The 20,851-nt window shown below is 35.1% G+C and overlaps 1 protein-coding gene across 1 annotated transcript in view; it reads right to left on the bottom strand.

The window, feature by feature from the left end:
* LOC114365606 (ATP-binding cassette sub-family G member 4) overlaps positions 1–18,920 on the bottom strand; it is a 52,767-nt gene extending 33,847 nt beyond the window's left edge. The window contains exon 1 of the mRNA XM_028322222.1: positions 18,572–18,920. The gene's annotated coding sequence lies outside the window, so the exon portion shown is untranslated. The remainder of the gene's footprint in view (positions 1–18,571) is intronic.
* Between the last annotated feature and the right edge of the window lie 1,931 nt (positions 18,921–20,851).

Here is a 20,851-nt window from a genome sequence, read left to right as displayed (position 1 = left end):
TACTTTCAAGAAATAAAATTTTCATAGAATTTTTTGACGTATTCGCTAGCGAGCTCACCTAACGTAAACTCATGGTAGGCACACAGGTACAGTCACGGAATGAATCAATGGTACGGAACCCATTGATTTATGAAATTATTATTTTTTTAATTTAAGTTATTTGTATGAAAGATTACGGTTTACGATTTACGAGGTATTAAAAAAAACTACTTACTAGATCTCGTTCAAAACAATTTTCGTTGGTAGTTTTTATAGTAATGTAGGTATATCATATGTGTTTTTTAGATTTTTCATTTACTTATTTTAGAAGTTGAAGAAGAAATTTTTGAGTTTCAGTTCTAAGTATAGGGAGCCCCGAATATTTATTATTGTTTTTTATTTTTGCATCAAAATCTTAATGCGGTTCACAGAATACATCTACCTACCAAGTTTCAACAGTATAGCTCTTACAGTTTCGGAAAAAAATGGCTGTGACATACGGATGGACAGACGGACAGACAGACATGACGAATCTAAAAGGGTTCCGTTTTTTGCCATGCTACGGAACCCTAATAACGTATATCTCTGAATATCTCAATCTCTATTATATCTATCTAACTTAATTACTAGTTCTCTATTTGGAATTAACAAAGAAATACAGATGACATGTTTTGTTTTTCAACATTTACCGTGCCAATAATGTAAATCCTAAGATTTACCAACGAAATGGTGGTAAGAGTTCGAATCGCAAACCTTTTGGGACATTTACCATTAGGAATTGGTAGATCTTAGGTTTTACTGGAATATCTTAGGATTTACTGCAATTCGTGCTTTTACAGTAACATATCAATAAATTCGATACTTTACCGTGAGCAAAATCTGTTGAAATACTTGTACATACTTTGAAGAAGTACCATTTCATGTCACTAAAGTGAGCTCAAAAGTTATGAAATTCACTTTTATCGTCTGGATGGATTTTTCTGAATTTTCCGAAATGTCACCACACTTATTAAAGCCCTGACGCCTCATACTGGTTTGAGATTAATAAGTCATATATGACATAGCCAATGCGGAAAAAGATATCTGGTTAAGGGTGAATTCGACCAAACAAGAGTAAAATATTAATCACAGAATAAACTATTGAAACCCCATACTGAAACTGTCAATGTGCCAGGAGTTATTCTCGGATAAAAGTTTAGTCGAATCGGGACTAAGTAAGTTTATTTATTATAGTAGTCATAGTAAAAGTTTTGCTAGCTAAAGTGAATTCATGTGTTGAAACATTTTTATTATTGTTGTATAAACGTGGTTTGTATCAAAATTTTTATTTTCCAAGATTATTAGTACTTTCTTCACATTGCGCTCTACAAGGGCTGATAAATAATCTCTAAGAGATCCGTATGGGCAAGCATCCAAACACACTTCGTTCCAAGAATTGTTACTCATAGGTTAGCGAACCTAACGGCACAGTAGATNACCGAAAATGAAAAATTTTACTCGACTTGGCGGTTGCACTACCGTGCCCCCAAATATTTTAGTTTTTCCTTGATTCATACACCAAACACTACTTATATTCCAAATTTGAAGCTTCTAGGTCTGCTAGAAGTGCCTTAGAGTTTTGATGATCGGTGAGTCAGTCAGTGAGTCAGTCAGTGAGTCAGTGAGTGACAAAATTAAGTAACTTTGACCCGTTATAATTCTTAAACTACTGGTTCAAATTGAATGAAATTTTAAATATACCGTGTCTTTACAATTCCTGCATAGCTAATGAAAATTCAGCCTTCTAGTTTTATCCACAACGAAGTTACAGGCGGTCGAAAATGGCCTGAATTGCTTCGAGAAAAGGATGGTACGGCCGTGCCGCTTTTTTGCTCGACTTGGTGGGGGCACTGCCGTGCCCCCAGATAAAGCTAGTCTACGTCTACTGTGGTAACGGTATAAAACAGTATATTTATACTTTTTAATTGGGGTCATATAATTATAATATAACTGTCACTTTTTACGGTCTACTGGCCAACATTTAATTTAGGCGAATTTAAACGAGTTCTAGATTGGAAACCACTTATCAAGTCACTAATTCGCTGGACCGACGACCTAAAGAAGATAGTTGGAAGTGATTTAATGAAAAAAGCTGAGAGCATACTTTTTGGCTCTCCTTAACGGTTTCACGTCCAGCAATGGAAGCGAAAAGCTTTGTAGTTGTTTTTCTATGAATAAAAAATATAGTGCGCCCTAGCCCTTATAGGACAACAACCTATACCTACTCATGGTAATTAACTCCAGTCTAGAAATTATACGCGTACAATTTCATTTGTGTGGTAAGTAAAGCACTTTGATTAATGCAGTTGGAATGTAAATTCAAGTTTTCCAGTTGAATGTTGATTCCAATTTCCAGTAGCAAGAGGGCACTCCGAAAAGCCATGATTGAAAGATTTTCATTAACTACTGAATTCGGTATCTTTTTTGTTTTCTGAAAATATAGTCTAAAATGCTCAATCTTACATGACAGAAGAACCGCGTTTATAATACATATTTTAATTGTATGTATTCAGATATAAGAATGCAAATTCAATACATTGCGAAAGTCACTCCCTTGCAGTCCGCATCGTTATGTAGGTATGTCCGTTGACGTAGGCGCAAATCGCTTATAAACAATAAGCAATGAAATATGTATGTAAAATTTCAAGAGCACGACCGGCACCGGCCCTCCCACGTTTTCGAGCCCGATTATAATCGCTACAAGTCTACAAACCTCTCCGGTCGCGCTGCTTTCACTGTGGTGCGGTATAGCTCACTACAACTTATGATAAAAGTGATAGGTACTATCTAAAATTATTTATAAAATGCTGAAAACTTGATCTTGAACTTAGGAAATGTTTTTATTACTTCGATTCTATAGAAGACCAACTCTACACTACTTTACTCTCTCTCTACTAGTCTTATACGTTTCCCAAACACTTATCTATTATCATAGACTTACTAGCTTTCTGCCCGCGTCTTCGCCCGAGGTTTTCCCGGAAATTATTCGAATTTTCTCACCGTAAAAACCATCCTTGGACAACGAACATTAAAAAAAAAGAATTGGTAAAATTGGTCCAGGCGTTGTTGAGTTATGCGCTTACCAGCACATTTCGCGATTCATTTTTATGTTATAGATTTTGAATTTCTTTCTAACTTTTTATGATCAGTTTTGTCTTTTAAATGGTACAAATGGGATACAATCAAAACAAAAAGTTTCAGACTTCTACAAGTTAGTGTTAGCACATACGATGTGCTAATTATTTATCAGAGGTTTTCTGAAGAAACCAACATTCTGATGGACCAATGTGCAATGGTGCATCCTTTCGAAAGCATTTATATTATCTTGTTCGTCCTTCCTCTGATTCCTCTCACATTATCAGACCCTCGCGTGCATCGACCAATGAGGATCATTTCGATTTTTAGCTGTGAATGCAGATTTATAGGGTTAAGAAATCCTTAATACACAGTGCAAAAATTTTTGTTCTACGACAAAAATTGACGAAGTTATGGCCAAATTACTAAAAAGTTCACTGACCGCCCGGCGCGGGGACGATGACGTCATTATATCCGATCCGAACGCTGCCGACGTACTGCGTGGATAGAAAATATTTTTTTCTAGCCAAATTATCAGTTTTAGAGAAAAACTTGTAATGACATTTATTCATCAGAATAAAGTAAGCTATCGATAGGTAATTTTTAAAAATAGAAATTGTGAAAAATAACGCAAAAAAATCCATACGCTCATACGATTCAATGGCACGCAGAGTCTCGATTGGGGTCTCCGCGGTGGTATATTTGGCGATTTATTCAAATAAAGTGTTCATAAGTGTTGTTAGAGTCATATCTTCTTCCAAGTAAAATATAAAAATGTATAAGTATTAATTTATTTACTTCTAACAATAAGGTATAGCTGAGGCAGATACACTCTGCCTAGGCTACAAGACATTGCTATGAAAATCATTTCGATGTACACGCAATACCTACCTGTTATTTAGTTTTTCTGAGTTAAACCTACGCACCTACCTATCTATTCGCCGTTCCCATGGGCGGAAACATGCTGCAGGAAAGGACAGCCGCTCCGTGCTGGAAATCTATTTAATCTTAGCCTAGAAGCTGGGTATGACTACCCCGCCCCTCTCCTCTCCCCAGGTCATAAGCTGGGCATGACTTCCCCCTCGGCCAGAAGTTGGGTATGATTTACCCCCCGGCCCGAAACTGGGTATGGCTTGACCCCTCCCCCTCCCCCCAGGCCAGAAGCTAGGTAAGGCTTGCCCCTACCCCCAGGCCATAAGCATAAGCTGGATATGACTCCCCTTCGGCCAGAAGCTGGGTATGACACCCCCCCCCCAGGCCAGAAACAGGGCATTAGCATCATATTATGTATTATTATGTTCAATACAAACAATCATTAAGTTACACTCACCCCAACCGCGTCTCCGCATTGCATCGAATCCTATGAAAATGTGGTTTTTGGACATAGCAATACTTATTTTTCACAATTTTTATTTTTAAAAATTACTGGTCGATAGGTTACTTTATTTTGAAGAATAAATGTTATTAAAAGTTTTTTTCTAAAACTGATAGTTTAGCCGGAAAAAAATATTTTCCATCCCAATAGTACGCCGATTGCGCTCGATTCGGATATAATGACGTCACGCGGCCTTGCGTACGTTGACTTTTAGCGGCAAAAACGGCCTATGTTTATTACTTAATATCTTCGTAAGTAATGGTCCGATTTGGATAATTCAAAAAGATATATCTTTCTTATGTCTTAAAGATTAACGTAGATACTAGTTTTATTGAATTTTCTACAACAGTACTGATCCTCATTATCATTCCCAACATAGATTAAAATTACGACGTACCTAAGTATACGTACTTAGTACTTTAGTACTTAGGTCGTAGTAGCTGTAGTAATAAGTACTACAGTTACTACTAAGTAACCACTATTGACAAACTAAACGTACTTAAACAAGAGGATTAGGTGTTAATTAAAATGTTATTCATTCATTATTATGCATATTTATTGAATCGTCAAAACAAATAAGTACTCTTCGCATATTTTTATAAACATATCAATACTATTGTCTTAATTTGATTCAGTTAGGTTTTAATCGTAGTTAAGTAAACGTACTTAGTTACGTTTGTAACGACAAATGAAGCAGTTTGCGCCATTTAACTTTCAATCAATAATAGGTAACCTACTAAAGCGCTTATTACGGTCATTTACAGCTACTTAATTTTATAGGATCATATTCCATCTTAAGTTCTTAGTAACTTCTTAAGTCGAACATTAAATTATACTGAAATAGCAATATCTCACATGATGAGATATTGGCATATTATTCTTTGTGGATATGGTGTTTTCATTTTTTCTTTAACAGCAGCATAGCAGAGCCCAGGCCCTTGTAGACCACTGTAAATTTTAACCACAAGCCTGCTGTGTAAAGTCACATGCGATACGCCATAAGTTTCATAACGAATAAGATACAAATATAAGTTTTAGGAAAAAATGAGAGACCATATGAATAAAGCCGTAGTTGTTTAAAATAGTAATAGATATAAATGAGTATTAGGTATAATAAATTCATGCAGCGATACGTATGGGGCAATAAATTCAAACCGCTTTTGACGCTCGTGGCCCATTCTGCGTGCTCACCAAAGAGTTAAGATTATAGAAAAGTCCTAAGTAAAAAAGGTACAAAATATGTTGATAAGTCTATAAAAAGTTAAAAGTTAATTTACTGCCTGACGTAAATTTATTCACCTGAAATTTTCAGGCTTCTGTAACGCATTTTAAAAGCACAGTTAGTTTTTTTTATCGCAGAAAGTCTTAAACGTTTATCGAAGCATAAGTAAATACATATGCTTTTTTGTGCCATCCCTAACTAACAACTCAAATCACAATTAGTTAAGCGGTAAAACATGAAGAGGTACAAATAGTCAGACATGAGATCAGTTTAAATCTCTTGAATTTGTAAATATAGGTCTTGCCATATCCATCGATTTACTTTTACATCGATGGCGCGCGCATAAAAGCGTCGAGTTCCACTTCCAGCTTCCACGGATCTTTCTCGAACTGCACACTTTCACAAGTGTGCACCAAACGAAATGCATGGCGGCAATACCATTCGATTTACAACCTTATTACCTGGACCATTAGAAAGCTATGTAAAGCTACTTCCGTCCGCGACCGTAGAGCGTAAAACATACGCACCTTGGATTCTATCGTAGGCTGGCACTAATTAAATACCTGATTTTGAGGTAGATGCAATTTACATATTTACGATTTGACCTAAACACACTGTTAGGATCAGGAGAGAATGTAGGTAAATGTGCAGATGTGTGTGACATACTTTTTCGTGAAAAAACGCGAAAGTAATTCTGTTTATTAGTTACTTGTGATTAATATTTATCGACAATGCTAAAGTTTGTTAAAATCTATGAAAGCATCTAGTAATTCTTTATTATGCATTTGAATGAATTAAAGTTTTATAAGTTTACGCATTTCCGTGACCTCATTTTGAAGTGAGCTTTCGTTAGCAGTATGTTTTGGGTTTTCTAAAGAACTAAGGAAGACCACTGTCATCATATTAAAATCTCCTGCAGCACAACAGGTCCGTTTTTGTATATGAATGAAAAAAATTACTTAGAATTCCAATGGTGTTTCCTAATGAATATGAAATTGGGGCCTTCAAAGGAGAGGCAAAGTACAGAACAAGTCTTTATGATCATACAGAAATCCGAAGCTAGTGACTCTACATTAGATGACCCATTAATAAAATTAGCTAATTGTGTTAATATTATACGATTCAATAAACAATACTTATAGCTTTTCTTTTAAATTCGATTTTATTCTGACCTTGAATTTCGTACGCTTTATTGTGACCAGTTTTAATAAACTGGTTTAGAAGGAATCTAACGGTGATATATTTATACACTATGCTGCTTCCTCTTTTAAAGGTGGCTACTAACTGAGTAGGTATATTGTAATACTAGTTTTTACTCGCTGCTCCGTACACTTGAAAGATAAAGCCTCTTTTTAATAACGTAGCTTTATACTGGTGAAGTAATCGATTCAGTATAGGTAGTTCCAGACACGACTTACTAAAAAAAACTTGGTCACTAACATACTTTCTATCATTAGTTCGCTTCAACCTGCCAAAGTTTTCCTAACTACTTCATTACAATTATGATAACTAAGATCGACAGTTTGTTTTCATCGAAATGTTACATTACATTCCAGTGATAGAAGTCGATCGCCATCCTAAAAATGACTTTTGAACGTGGGTGCAGACATTCGTTTTTGTTTTTTGCCTAAAGCAATTTAAATGCGATACAAAGTTTTTTATGGCGGATATTTTTAGAACAACATGAATTTATAAAACGTTAAGTAGGCATTATTGCCAACAAGAACACATAATTAATTTCAAATCATAATGAATTATTATGATTTGAAATTAAAATGCAAAAAGCATGCAAAAAAATTGCAGCTCCGTTGTAATTTTAAATTTTATAACCGCGAATAAGCTATTGAAACGTCAAAGATGTTCTTATAATTCTTTAATTTATTGCTAAATTAAAGTCCAATATTCTAGAATTCAATTAATTTTTTAGTACATTAGGTTTATTTTTTTAATTACAATCATTTTTCATTAGGTACACTAAATAACGAAGAGGTAAAGTTTATAAGTTTGTGAGGTTTACTGTAGTAGGTTAGTATCTCTGGAACGTACTAAGTAAACCGATTTTGAAAATTCTTTCACCACTAGAAAGCTACATTATTCCTGAGCGAATTTAAGTTATTAGAAATCAAGAACGTTTGAAAATTTAAAGCTAGCATAGCATAACATTTTAAGATAAATTGGCATAAAAACCAACCAAAACTTAAGTTATTGTGTTCAATGAGTACAAAACCTGCAACAGTACAGCTAGTTTAACCACGTTTTTTTTTATCCATTTTCTAATAGGTATCTACCTACTAACTATAAGGGCTACCTACTAACTTACTACCCAATACGTATAAACAGGTCCTCGTAAATTAGCTCTGCTCTACTTTACTGCTACGAGTAGTAATAAAATTGGGTGTAAATTAAAGACCAGAAGGTGAAAGTGCAAATAAATGAAAATATGAACTACTTGTGCCGGGGTCGTTCCATAATGTAAAATACTCGTAGTATGACATTACTCTTGACAGAAATCTTATTGGAAATAATAATTTAAGATCGCCCTTAAATACTAAACTGTGTCCCTACCATCGAAATCGAAAGTCAATGGGTGCGGTCAAGTCTCTCACCGTTGGCAAAGGCAATGACTCTTAGAGAAACTGCGGAAACTACAAAGTTTACTACAGTACAGTCAACAACAGATCGGACTATACATTTGTGTTGTGCAAAAATCACTCTTGTTAAAACTACTTAAGGTGCCACTGTATTTGCTGTCGTCTACCTTAGGTAGCTAAGGTTACGCTTGACAGTGAAATCGAAGCCATATCCACGCCATGCACTAGTGTTTTGACGCCTGTTATCGAAGCCTGACTAAAGCCTATAAGTACACATCAGTAATGTGGGTGTAACAATATCAATTTCTTCGTACTTACGTTTGTCATTATAATAATACTTACTTAAAATTAAAACGGCAAACTTGCTACGTTAACCTTACTTTCTGAAAATGCCTAGGGTAAACTGCCAGTCATTGGACACTATTGGACAGTTATTTACTGAATTAAAAATAGCATTTCTATTTCAACAACTTCTTCAACTTCCGACTGATGGAGATAAAAGGGCGTTTTTTGAAGGAATATTCATTTTAAGAAAATCCAAGGGTTGTTTTGTCCAATGACTGGCAGCGTCTAATGACTGTCGGTTTACCCTACCTGCCTTAAGTTGGTAGTGACGCCCTTATAGAAGATTTTTCGATACATTTATGAACGGCTAAATAAGAACCGCCATTACAACCTGATCAAGCTAACTGCTTACCCGCACACCTCCCCGCGTTCGCCCTTTGTATCAGAGCTTTGATGTGACGTCACAGCTGCCAGGTGCGCAGTTAACTCGACCGGGTTATAGTAAAAATACAGCCTTTTCTTGTACCGTTCTAGTAGTACCATACCGTAACGTGTACAAGTGTGCTACTAATACAACTGTGGCTATATTCCTGCTTTGAATATTGTTTCTTAATTACCCATATTGATTCAATATTATGTATTATGCGCACTTGATTATGCAGCATCCTTTATTTTTCTTCCATTTGTTTTAATTAAATTCAAAAACTGATTGATACATGCGGTACTAATGAAGGAAGAATGCGGGCTGCTCGTCACACCTTACGAGTGTAGCCATAAAGGGGTATACTATGTATGTGCGAGTTTGCATTGAACGTATTCGCTAGCGAGTGCGTCAAAAAACTCTATGAAGATTTTAGTTCTTGAAAGTATCCGCTAGGGACGACGAACGAGGAAGAATAGAAAGAAATAAATATTATAGTACGAGCGTATAAACGCGAATTACCACTCACTGATTAATCACGAAATCTCAGAAACTAAAACACCTACAAACTTGACATTTGGCAAGTAGGTTCCTTATTTACAGGATGTAGACTTTGGCTAATATTTTATGAAACTCCACCCCTAAGGAGAAAAAACGGGATCCACGTGTAAGAAGTAAGGGGCAGTCGCTAGTAATAATAAATACCTACGTCATGAAGAAATCAGAAGTCGGATGCGTGATCCGCAGATGAAAGGACTTCAATCAACCAAGTCATGACTGGCTAGCGTGGGATATAGTAGGTCATGATGTTAATTTGGGTCAAAACATAGTCAGATAACATTATACGAGTATTATTAAATTTCAAAAAGCTAGAAGTATTATTTCTTGATTAGGTAAATAAGAGAAAAAAAAACAGAAATAAAAGAAGTCTATAATTTTTGAAAAAATAAATTACATATTATTGTTACATTTTAGTTAAAATATACTTTACACTCTAATTACTTACAGATGGTCAGAATTATCTAAACACTGTGACATCTTATTGTCTTTGCAATAAATGCAAACATTGTAGCCATCTGTGTGTGCTGATTGTACTTTAAACGCTTAATAACAGCTGTTAAATCAGTGTTAAAAGAATCATCTATAGAACAAAGTATCGCTTATTGCTTATGGCACGCAGCTGTCCCGCATTATCGATATTACCACCGCAAGCGCAGCGCAATGAAACGTAATTAATTCTGTTCAGGGTTGGGACAAACAATGGAGCTTGCGCGCTCGGGTGACTTTTTGTCACCGTGACAGAAAACCTTTCTTTTTTACACTTTTATAAAGAGAAAAAGAGATAAGTACAAAGTGGTACTTATTCTTATCTATGAGGGCATACTGTTCGGCAGTGTTCGGTGACAGAAGTCAACCGTGTGCGCGCGCCTTAACGCAGATTTTATTACCTACGATCAAAAATATGATTAATATTGTTGATGCCGTAAATTGAACAGAAACATCATTCATCAATCATTTCGATTTCTTCACCACAAAATCAAGAGCTGCGGATTCGTTATCCCCATGACGTAAATCTGTTAATAAAAAGCTGGTATAGGTAGTACTTGATTAATTAAGAAATGTTTACCCAACATCACACTTGAAAAATGTTTTCTTAGTTACTTGACCAAAAAGTATAAGACTGCATCATTTGCGTATCTCTAAAAAGTGGCAAGCTTATTTTACTGTATAACAAGCGCTAATTGCTATGGAAGCTTTTTTGTCACTTCATTGTCAACCTTACGACTAGATAATTTTCAATGAATATCAGTTTTATTTAAGAGTATACCTACAGACAATACATTTCTCTCAAATTCATAATATTACGCTGCTGTACTTGGGTATAAACACCATCGGTGATAATAGCACTAAAAAGCTTCACATACTACGGGCAATGTAGAAACTTTATTAATTTGCTTTAGTTCCTGGAAATAATAATTAATATTTGTTTTGTTTCCCGCAATAATATTTTTAATACGGAAGACCTACACCTGTTGAAGTTAAAAAATGCAGCATTTAAAGGGCACACCAGCACCACATTCACAAACACTTAAAAGTTTATAGCCGTACGTGATTTTGAAAAGGTTTTCAAGTCTTTATTCCTTTATTTGGACTCGGAAACTGACCCGTTTCCAAAATGTGGTTTACACTTGTCTTGTAGTATGATGATTGAGAGAAAAACAAGGTCGGCTTAGCCTTAGCACAAAATTGACCTTTATTTGTTGGGATTTTATTGGCGGTCCTGTAGATGCTGGCCAAACAGGAATTGCAGCGGTGGGAACGAGAAGTGTGAATAGTCCCGTACCACAAAATAAAAAAAATCATCAAAATAAGAAATACCTAGTTTGTATAATTCATCCACTAGCTATCATTCTCAGTTTAATAAAAAAAACTAGTTAAAACTTAAATTTTCAAACCGACTTTGAACTTGTTGCGAAGGTCGGATTTTATTCTCATTTCACTCCTGGCAATGAATACAAGAATAACAGCTTAAAGTTACTTAGTGATTTAATCGATTAAATTAATTAAAACTCCATTAACTTAAAAATAGCATGATATTTAAAAAGTTTGGCGAAGGAGCTAAAAATATACTAAAAATATATATTTATACAAATTTTTGCCAATTTGTTGCGACACAGAAAGAACTCGTAACTAATTCATCCTTGAGATAAAATTATGATCAACTACAGCGATTGGATCGGGCCATTGAACTGCGTGTGAAAAACTTTTCAATAGTGCTGCAATTAAGTGTTGTGCGTTTTGCAAGGCTTTTAATTTGAAATTTACTTCTATTTATAGTAAAAAACAGAGTTCTTTTGACTAGATTTTACTTCAAATATTAAATTGACAATTTAATAGACTACTGTATAAAATTAGAAAATTACCTTCAATATTTAATTTAGATCAATTTAGTACTTTTCCTTCCTTGTTGTAGGTATATCATTAAATTAATTGAATTCGTTTGTTTCTATTCGAATTATTATTACTGGACAGTAACTAATGCCTCACTAAAAGGGTCAAATTAAAAAACTAAAACACAAATCCCAATTAGTCTTTTGCAGGAACCCAGGTCCGTATTACTAAAGAGAACATTGCTCAATTTCTCAATTTAGCCTGAATATTTTATTTGTATGTATTTGTATATTTTTTCTTTCTTTCTTTCAATATTGAAATTCAACCTATCAACAAAACAAATCAATACTTGAAACTGAGTCAAGTTATGAGATGTGTTCTGTAATACGGACAAAAAAACTACTCGATTAAGGAAAAAATCAACGGGAAAAAAATGTGACGACTGGGTTGACCCAAAATATTATCCCCACTTTAGTTTAGAAAGTATTAAGGTAAATGAGATTTAGCGGTTTAACCACCTCCTTTATACCTTTTTGACAGGTTTATTTCTGCTGCTGCTAAAAATTGATATAACATGTACCTACCTACAATATAACATGGGTGTTTTTCTTTGTTTTTCATGGACTCTATGGAGACAAATTTTCCCGTAACTACCCTCCAAGCATTTTTGAGATATCTTGTCAAAGTTTACTGGAAAATTGGACAAGATATTAATAACAAAGGACCTTTAAGGTACATACCTAATAGGTATGCTATTGGGAATTTTCGTGCAGTCTTAATTGGCTTCATTACATTCACTTTCTCGTTAATAATATTGAATAATGCCTAATATTAATAGTTGTAAGACACGCTGAATATTCCTTTAGTTACAATACTTAAATATGGAAATCAAAGACACAAAGCAGGAACGTAGATAAAAAAGATATAAATCTAGAAACACAATCACACAAATTATCAATTTTGTGTCTGCGGCACCATTTCCTTTCGTTCAAGACGTTTGGTTTTTTTAAAAAGGAAAATGAATGAAGTGGTTTTTTTTTCTTATCACATTTTTGATATGTCATGCAATTAACCCAGTGTGATTTTATCCTTAATGTCTTTGGATTTCACTAATCTCATTTTATAAGAAAAATAATCGACGAGAAGGATGTTGTCTGTTTTCCTACTGTAAAAAGTTTTGGGTTATGGCCGTAATTCGTGGCTACACCATGTTGTTCTTTTTTTTTCCATAATAACCCCATATCACTATAGTGTGGTCTAGTCCCAGCATCATCTAAAGCTTAAAATCGAGCACCTGATTGTCAATAAATGGTGACTAAACCTGTTGTTTATTATTGTTTTTGACAGCTTTTGTCTGTTCTCTGAGTTTTTGCCTAAAGTACGCTTATTTTGGTCCAAGTGTCGATTTTTTGCTACCGCCTACGCCCACGCATAGGCCCCAGACAGCTGTCACTCCATCTGTCCTTTGATTTTGGACGTGCACGCATTAGAATACGCAATGAGCGCGTGCGCATGGTCATTGCCGCCTATCGTTATGCGCTAGCGTCCGCGATGAGGTCACGCTTGTCCAACTTCAGTACTAGCACGAAAATCTTTCGACTCCGAATCGTATGCGAATTCGAATCGCTATCAAAAGATTTAGTATGAAAACATTAACAGCGCGCCTATGATCGTGACATAGGGAACTTAGTATGAGAAATGATATCGTATTGTATCGTTTCAGTCAAATGACGTCCACTGCTGGACAAAGGCCTCCCCAAGGATTTCCAAAACACCAGATCATCGGTTCACTTAGCGAAATGGTAGCACGAAACTAATTTTGACAATCGAGACTGTCACGTTATCGTTGAACTGACTATCGAATTTGTCGACTACACAAATGATTCCAAGTTGAAAGATTTTCGTGCAAGAGGTACAGTTACCTTCGCATTTTCTTATGCAGACAACAAGTCATCAGACTAATACGTTTGGTTGCAAAATCGAATCTATTACAACTACTCAAGATGCAGCAGTGTTAGCTTGACGTGCCGCCTAGACCCTAGTGCTAGGCTACTTAAACTTAGGTGTAATGTATCTCAAGGACCCTACATATTACACGTGGAGACGTCGCTTCTGTTAAACGACTTATCGCGCAGGAGAAGGTTGAGGGCACAAGAGCGCGTGGCAGGTCACCCAGGCGCTGGACTGACCAGGTCAAAACCGCACTCAATGGTCCACTCCACGAGTGGACAAGAAAGGCTGCAGTGCGGGAGGAATGGCGACGGATTGTAAGGCTTGCCACCAGACCGGGTGTGACGACCACGACTACTCTAGCAAGAGTGTAGCGACGAAGAAAAATCTCAAAGACCCTAGCCTATGTAGACCTTTAAAATGTTTTTTAGTCTTCATCATGGCCATTTAGTCTCCACAGCAGAAGCACGACCCTTTCCACTCGACCAGAGGCAAATGGATGATATGGCCTAATCGGTATTTTTAAATATTACAAAACTAAAATATATTTAATTAGTAAAAGGTACACATTGATTAGCATACTCATCTTAAGTACTTGTAAAAGTAGTCAAAACCAAACATTGGAATGGTATTATAAATGTAAATCCTATGTATTTAGATAGGCTCGACCGCTTAAGATTCCACAAATTTTTATTCCGACTGGTCCTATTAAATCCATTTGGTCCATTTTAAACTAGGCTCACGTTAAATGAATTTTACGAGAACAGGTTTGTTTAAAATATAGCTTACAGACATACTAAAATTGAAGTTTAATTACAAATTACATGTTCTACCTTATTTAAAAAGCATCCAATCAAAATCACATCAACCAACGCAGTTCAACGTGCGTGCGCGCAGTTATACTTGTTTACAGTTTTGTTATGCATTGTCCTGTACTATTACTTATTCTGTGGCATTGTTAAGATCTTAAATCTGATCTAAAGTTTTATAACAGCGGATTGTTGAGCCTGATGTTATACATATACCGTTATTTTGTCTGTTACCTACTGTTGTCAAGGTTCGAATCCCACAAAGGACATGAAAACAATGATGTCGGTAAGTACTACCTATTCAAAAACCTATTTCAAGATTTGTTTCTTTGTATTCGGCTCCGAAACCACTGGACCGATTTGAAAAATTCTTTCACCATTAGTATCCTATATTATTACAATTTTATAGTATTTATCTGCATCATAAATAACTTAATGTTTACAGGTCCTGTTAATTTCTCCCATATTTTTCACTACGACGTTACTCTTTACTAACGTTTTTTAAACTAAACAACTATGTCTTCATTTCAATCGGACATAGTGGGTCTCCATCTCCAAGCAATTTTCATTCCACAGCAATATTAGGGTCACCATAACGGCGCTTGCTCACTACAAAAACGCGATGAGTTCATTCAAATCACAATCTTATATTGTAAACTATCTGAGGTGAAAGCATTCAAATCATAAAAAGTCAACTATGACTAGGTACTAACCTATGTAGGTAGTAATTTCTTCCTGTACGTAAATACACTTTTAAAAAGCGCATTTACATTGCTAAAGAAACACTATACCTTTTGTAAAATTAATTTGAAGTAGTATTAAAACCCACCTGAGTCAAAATCTCGTCTGGTGTCCATATGCAACTGTCATCTTAAGTTGTTGATTATAATTTTATTCTGATTATTAAGTATTTGAAATCTTTGTGCCATAGAATGTGCTTCATCTCAAATCACGATTAAAATTAGATTCTATGGTTCTATTCTTATAAATTCCAATAGATCGAAGGTATAAAACAGAATGTGTATTTATTTTTACAAGTAGGCTGTGATAAAAGCTATTGATGGGCAGTTAAATCAACTTTCGATTGCTCGTGTCGATTTATATTTATTGCCGATAAATTTATTACAATTTACAATTGAAAGCGTTAAATAACTCAAAGGCCTTAAGAATCGTAAGAATAATATCAAACCGATTTTCATAAGGTAAATTAATAAATTATTATAATAAGTTTGTGTAGATAAAAACCTCGACATAAAGCTATTTTTACTTCTCAATTATGTATGATTTCTGACGCACAATGAAATTTAAATGCAAAAATAATTATTTATTTGTCATTCAGTGCTGTAATTGCGACTGAAAATGTATTTTTTTTTCTCATCTAAGTGCATTTATCAATGCAGCGGCAGCGGGCGCGACCCAAATACGCAACCGCCATTGTAAAAGCAAGGTTCTATTGTCTCGTGATTTCTACTTTTATGGCAATAACCTCTAATTTTAATTTCTAAAAATTTGTATGTTTGTAAGAATTGTTAAATCGCTGAAATAGGTAACTAATAATAAATAATGATTGATTGATTGAAACTTTTACATTTCACGGTGCATATTAGTATTATGATGCGTACCTACTTTCCTTGCAGACTGTCATCTGTTATTTGTTGAAGACTTTCTACAGATGATTGGTTGCACCATCTTACTTTGCTTTAACAAACATCAAAAATCTGTCAAACTCTATACAAAAAACACCGGTTATCGTTATAGTTACGGTTAAATTTAGATTGATGATAATACAGTAGGCACCTAAATTAGTTATCTACTTTAATTGCGACTCAAAAAGTCAAGTTTGTGGACTTATCATTCTTGACACTGGCACCTGCTTAGTTCATTTTTCACGCTTTTTGCGCAAGCCACTCCTAACGGTTTTCATTGCCTACTGTTTGCATTGCCAAGTTATTACTATGTAGGTACTTAGACGTTTCACAACTTGGTGATACCTCCTTTTTTATCAATTAGAACTAATATTTAACCTAACCAATTCCGAAGTCTTATAGTCCTATTCCATCAGTTTCAGGTTACTTTTAATCTTAGGATTTTCCATCCTAATGATATTGGGCAGAAGATATTGTAAAATAACACTTTCATTGGCAAATGTACAGTTACAACTTAAAAATGGCACACAAAGACTAAAAGCGAGCTTTAATCAATGGCGAAACGATTGGAAAGCTCAAAGATCGGCTTAACGGAGTGCCAGATGTGGTACAGTCAGCAACAAAACCGAACTTAAATTGCATATGGGATCCAGTTATGTGACACACTCGTATAAAGCACGCATCATACTCGCGCGAAAAAGGTTCTTTATAAGTGACTAACTTTTCGCCCGCGGCTTCGCCCGCGTGGAATTTTGTCTGTCACAGAAAAACTTTATCGCGCGCCTCCCTGTTTCAAATACCGGGATATAAATAAAACTATCCTATGTCCTTTTCCGGGACTCAAACTATCTCTATGTCAAATTTCATCGAAATCGGTTTAGTGGTTTAGGCGTGAAAGCAAGACAGACAGACATAGTTACTTTCGCATTTATAATATTGAGTATAGATAGTATAGATAACGACAAAACTTATACCAAATGCGACTTCTATCGGTTGCTTCGGACTTCGCATGATAAGTCTTCGATCTGTATCTAACTACAGTTGTCAAAGTCGCGTTAACACGCGCCCGCAACCTAAAACACGCGTAAAATCTGAAAAAAACAAATTCAGAAACTTTTTTGTTTTGTGCCAAAAAAAAACCAAAAAAAAATTAAAAACATAATTACTTACGAGTTGTTACAGGTATGTATTTTTTTCCCTATCCATAAACTAGAGGAAAAACAGATTGTCCATACAAAGCTTCATCCTCTCCTAGATAACGACAAAGACAGTAACAGTTTCTATTGAATTCGATTATAAGGCCGTTATGAAATTACTATAATAACACAGCTCAAATGTGATCTATCTCCATCATAATATTATGATTAACTTATCAGAAAAATATTACTCAATACCAAGGACCAAGACAAGTGTGCATTTGTAAATCATTGCATTATCTGATTATTTGTAAATTCCTAGAAAAACACTTATCATTCGTCCGATTTGATTCGGATAAGCCTACTCAACTAAATAAAAATACTGTCGGAAATATCGAAAAAAAATCTTAATAGCCTAATCATAAATCATAATCGTCTTATTAAATTAATACCAAGATAGAATAGTAGATACTTAATAATTAATGAGAAAATCTAAAGTGATATAAAATGCAGCAACCTACTTATGTATATCAGAATAGATAAATACCCATATACCTACTCGCGTCGCGCTGTGAAAGTAACTTTTTACTTCATCCCACAAAAAGTAAAATATGTTTGCTTTTTTTTTTAATTTTTAAATAAAATAGGATCATATTTTGTCCTAACTCCTCATGAAAAGCGACTACAAGTTCTAAATAATAAAGTTACTAGGGGTGATTCGGGCAATTAAGGCAAAGGTGCTTTTATGGTTACTCCGCGCCGACACCACCCACCCCATTGGATATCACATGCTACTATTTCGTACTTCATGATTTAATATTAAAGTAGGTAGGTACTTTCAAATGTGGTGGTTTAAGTGGAATTTGCTACGGAAAATTTTAAATAATAACCACTTACAATTAAATGAATTTGGTCTAAAATTAAATAAGATCACTTAGTTACTAGAATCATTTAAAAAGTTCAAGGTTTTCTGAGATAAAATGCACTACATTACTAATGTTATCAATTTTACGTAGCTCAACTAACGAGCGCAATGAGCTTAGGTTTATGTAGATACTTTTCGCAAAAATGCGGCCTCCTTCGAATAGCTTTTTAAATCCCTGTAAATTCTGAAAGGAGTTGTAAACACTACAAACAAAGAGTTTCCTTACCTTTTGTAAAGCCGGCTAAAATTAGTTCACAAACACGAAAAGAAATGTTTCATTAGTGCACACAAACAACGTCCCAGTGAAATTGTAACACAAAACAACTACGCTGAAAATCGACAATCACGATGCTCTATTTACTTTTAATTCAGCGTTTACGTTCGCGCTCTAATTTTGGCCAGTATTTTTTGACGTTGCGTTCGAAAACCGAATGTTTTCGATCGACTGTCGGGCCCGCGCACGCCTTGCGCCGTTTGCCGCGCAGTGGTATAATGGCAATGGCAGAGAGATGCGGCTAGCTCGCTTCCGAGCGGGTGCCAACCGGCAGCTGTCAGCCAGACTGATTCACATTGCCCATGCGCACAAGCGCCGAACGAAGGGCGCATGCGTTCCACAACACACGCAAGTATTGGAGCATTTTGGAGACACGATGCGCTTCCTCGGAGTGCGTCAGACGTACACTCCGGGGAAGTGCATCGCTTACTAAAGTCTACTATGTCCTAGATAGATAAAATACTTTTTGGGAATCTGTGTGCAACACACAATAAACTCAGTTCAATGAGTGCATTGATATGTAATGCTTTTCGTTTGTTATTATTCTCATGAAAGTGATGAAAGTCACATGCTACGAGCCTACGATAAAGCACCCCAAAGAACAATCACGGAAATGAATGACTTGCACAATTTCTATTTTTAATTATTAGGAAATCCGTATTATTGAAACAATAAAATTAATTTGTAAATCAGAACATTCACCTACCGAAATCGAATGCAAATGCATGATAATCAGGCTAATGATTTTTATTCATGAAGCTTTAGCTCCGAGACTTTATATTACAAACAATGAATCGTTGAAAAATGTTAGATACTTAGAAGGGAAAAACTGTGACCATTTCTTACAAAAAGTAATAAAAGCACCAATTAGGTTTTTAAGGCTTCTGTACCGCTAGAGATTTAGTACATATTGTGCAGCTGATGTAACTTATTTTTTCTTAAAGAGAAACAACTCAAGCTTAAAACACCGTTTTAAGAGTTATAGACATAATACAGGTATTCTTACATACATATTTTCACTGTCATAAACAACTCAGTTTCAGTGCCAGTATTCGCTGCTACATTATAGCGCCGTGTAATATTATCCTTAGAGCCGACTATACACTCATACAGAACCCTTGTAGTAACAAGCAACATCTTGATGTGCTACGAAAATTTTAGCACAGTTCTAGTTGGTGACAAGAATAGCAATCTTTTAAAGATGAACTAGGATGAAAACTACTAAAACTATTTAAAATAGAACTGTCTAATAATGCAAAACAAATTTGTTTTATTAATCTTATTTTTGCCCAACACTTAGGCTGGGTTGCACCATATTATTTTATCTTACTTTAACTTTTACAAATGTCAAAAATATGTCAAACTCCATACGAAAAAAACCGGTTATCGTTATAGTTACGGTCAAAGTTAGGTGGTGCTGCAACTCAGCCTTAGATCATAGAATCGACTTTAATTTGCAGACGACAGCACATCAAACAAACATTATGTTTGTTGAAAAATAGCGCCTATTGCAGCTGAATAAGCTACCACAGTGTTTCCCTTAATATGTAGCCGTCTGTATGTGTATTGTGGCATTCCAGCTCTGATAATGCGCTACGAGAGTACTAGTTTACTTCAGCCCCTTCTTTCCCTCTTTCCCATCGATCCCACTAGACATTCCAGTTCCAGACCTGTTCCATGAAACCCTATTAGGTTGTTGACACGTCCACGCTATGAACTCGTGAACATTTGCGGTAGTACGATGTTGAGTGTAAGTAACTAACTTATACAGCTGATAAAATCATTCAAATTGTTTATTATACTTGACCAATTTTCTTTGACTGAAACGAGGGATATTTTCAGGTATCAGGGATATATTCCTAAATTTTTTTGAGGAAATGCCTATAAACGAAATGTTTTATTTCGAGATGTTATTATCGGTTAATCGGGCTCTTCTTATTTCCCATTCGATATTCTTCAATTACTCTATGAAAATCACAATTATTATTAAAATTAGACTTGGCAATTATTTGATCTTGTGTAAGGTACGCAGTTTATTTCATCTCTCACAATATCAACTCTTGTTTATAAACATTTAACGGATGCACATTGCACATATCATGCTTTAAAATATAACATAGGATCAAACAATTGAAAATAAAACTATACAACAAAAGTGTCATGTCAAGGAGACTTTATACAAAAATAATTTAAAATCCGTGTAAAAGATTAATAGCTGGCAGGTATTTATTT

This window comes from Ostrinia furnacalis, unplaced genomic scaffold (assembly GCF_004193835.3).
Source record: "Ostrinia furnacalis isolate ACB-3 unplaced genomic scaffold, ASM419383v2 OfSCF7604, whole genome shotgun sequence".
NCBI classification, from domain to species: Eukaryota; Metazoa; Arthropoda; class Insecta; order Lepidoptera; family Crambidae; genus Ostrinia; species Ostrinia furnacalis.
This window is presented reverse-complemented; position numbering and strand designations above follow the sequence as displayed.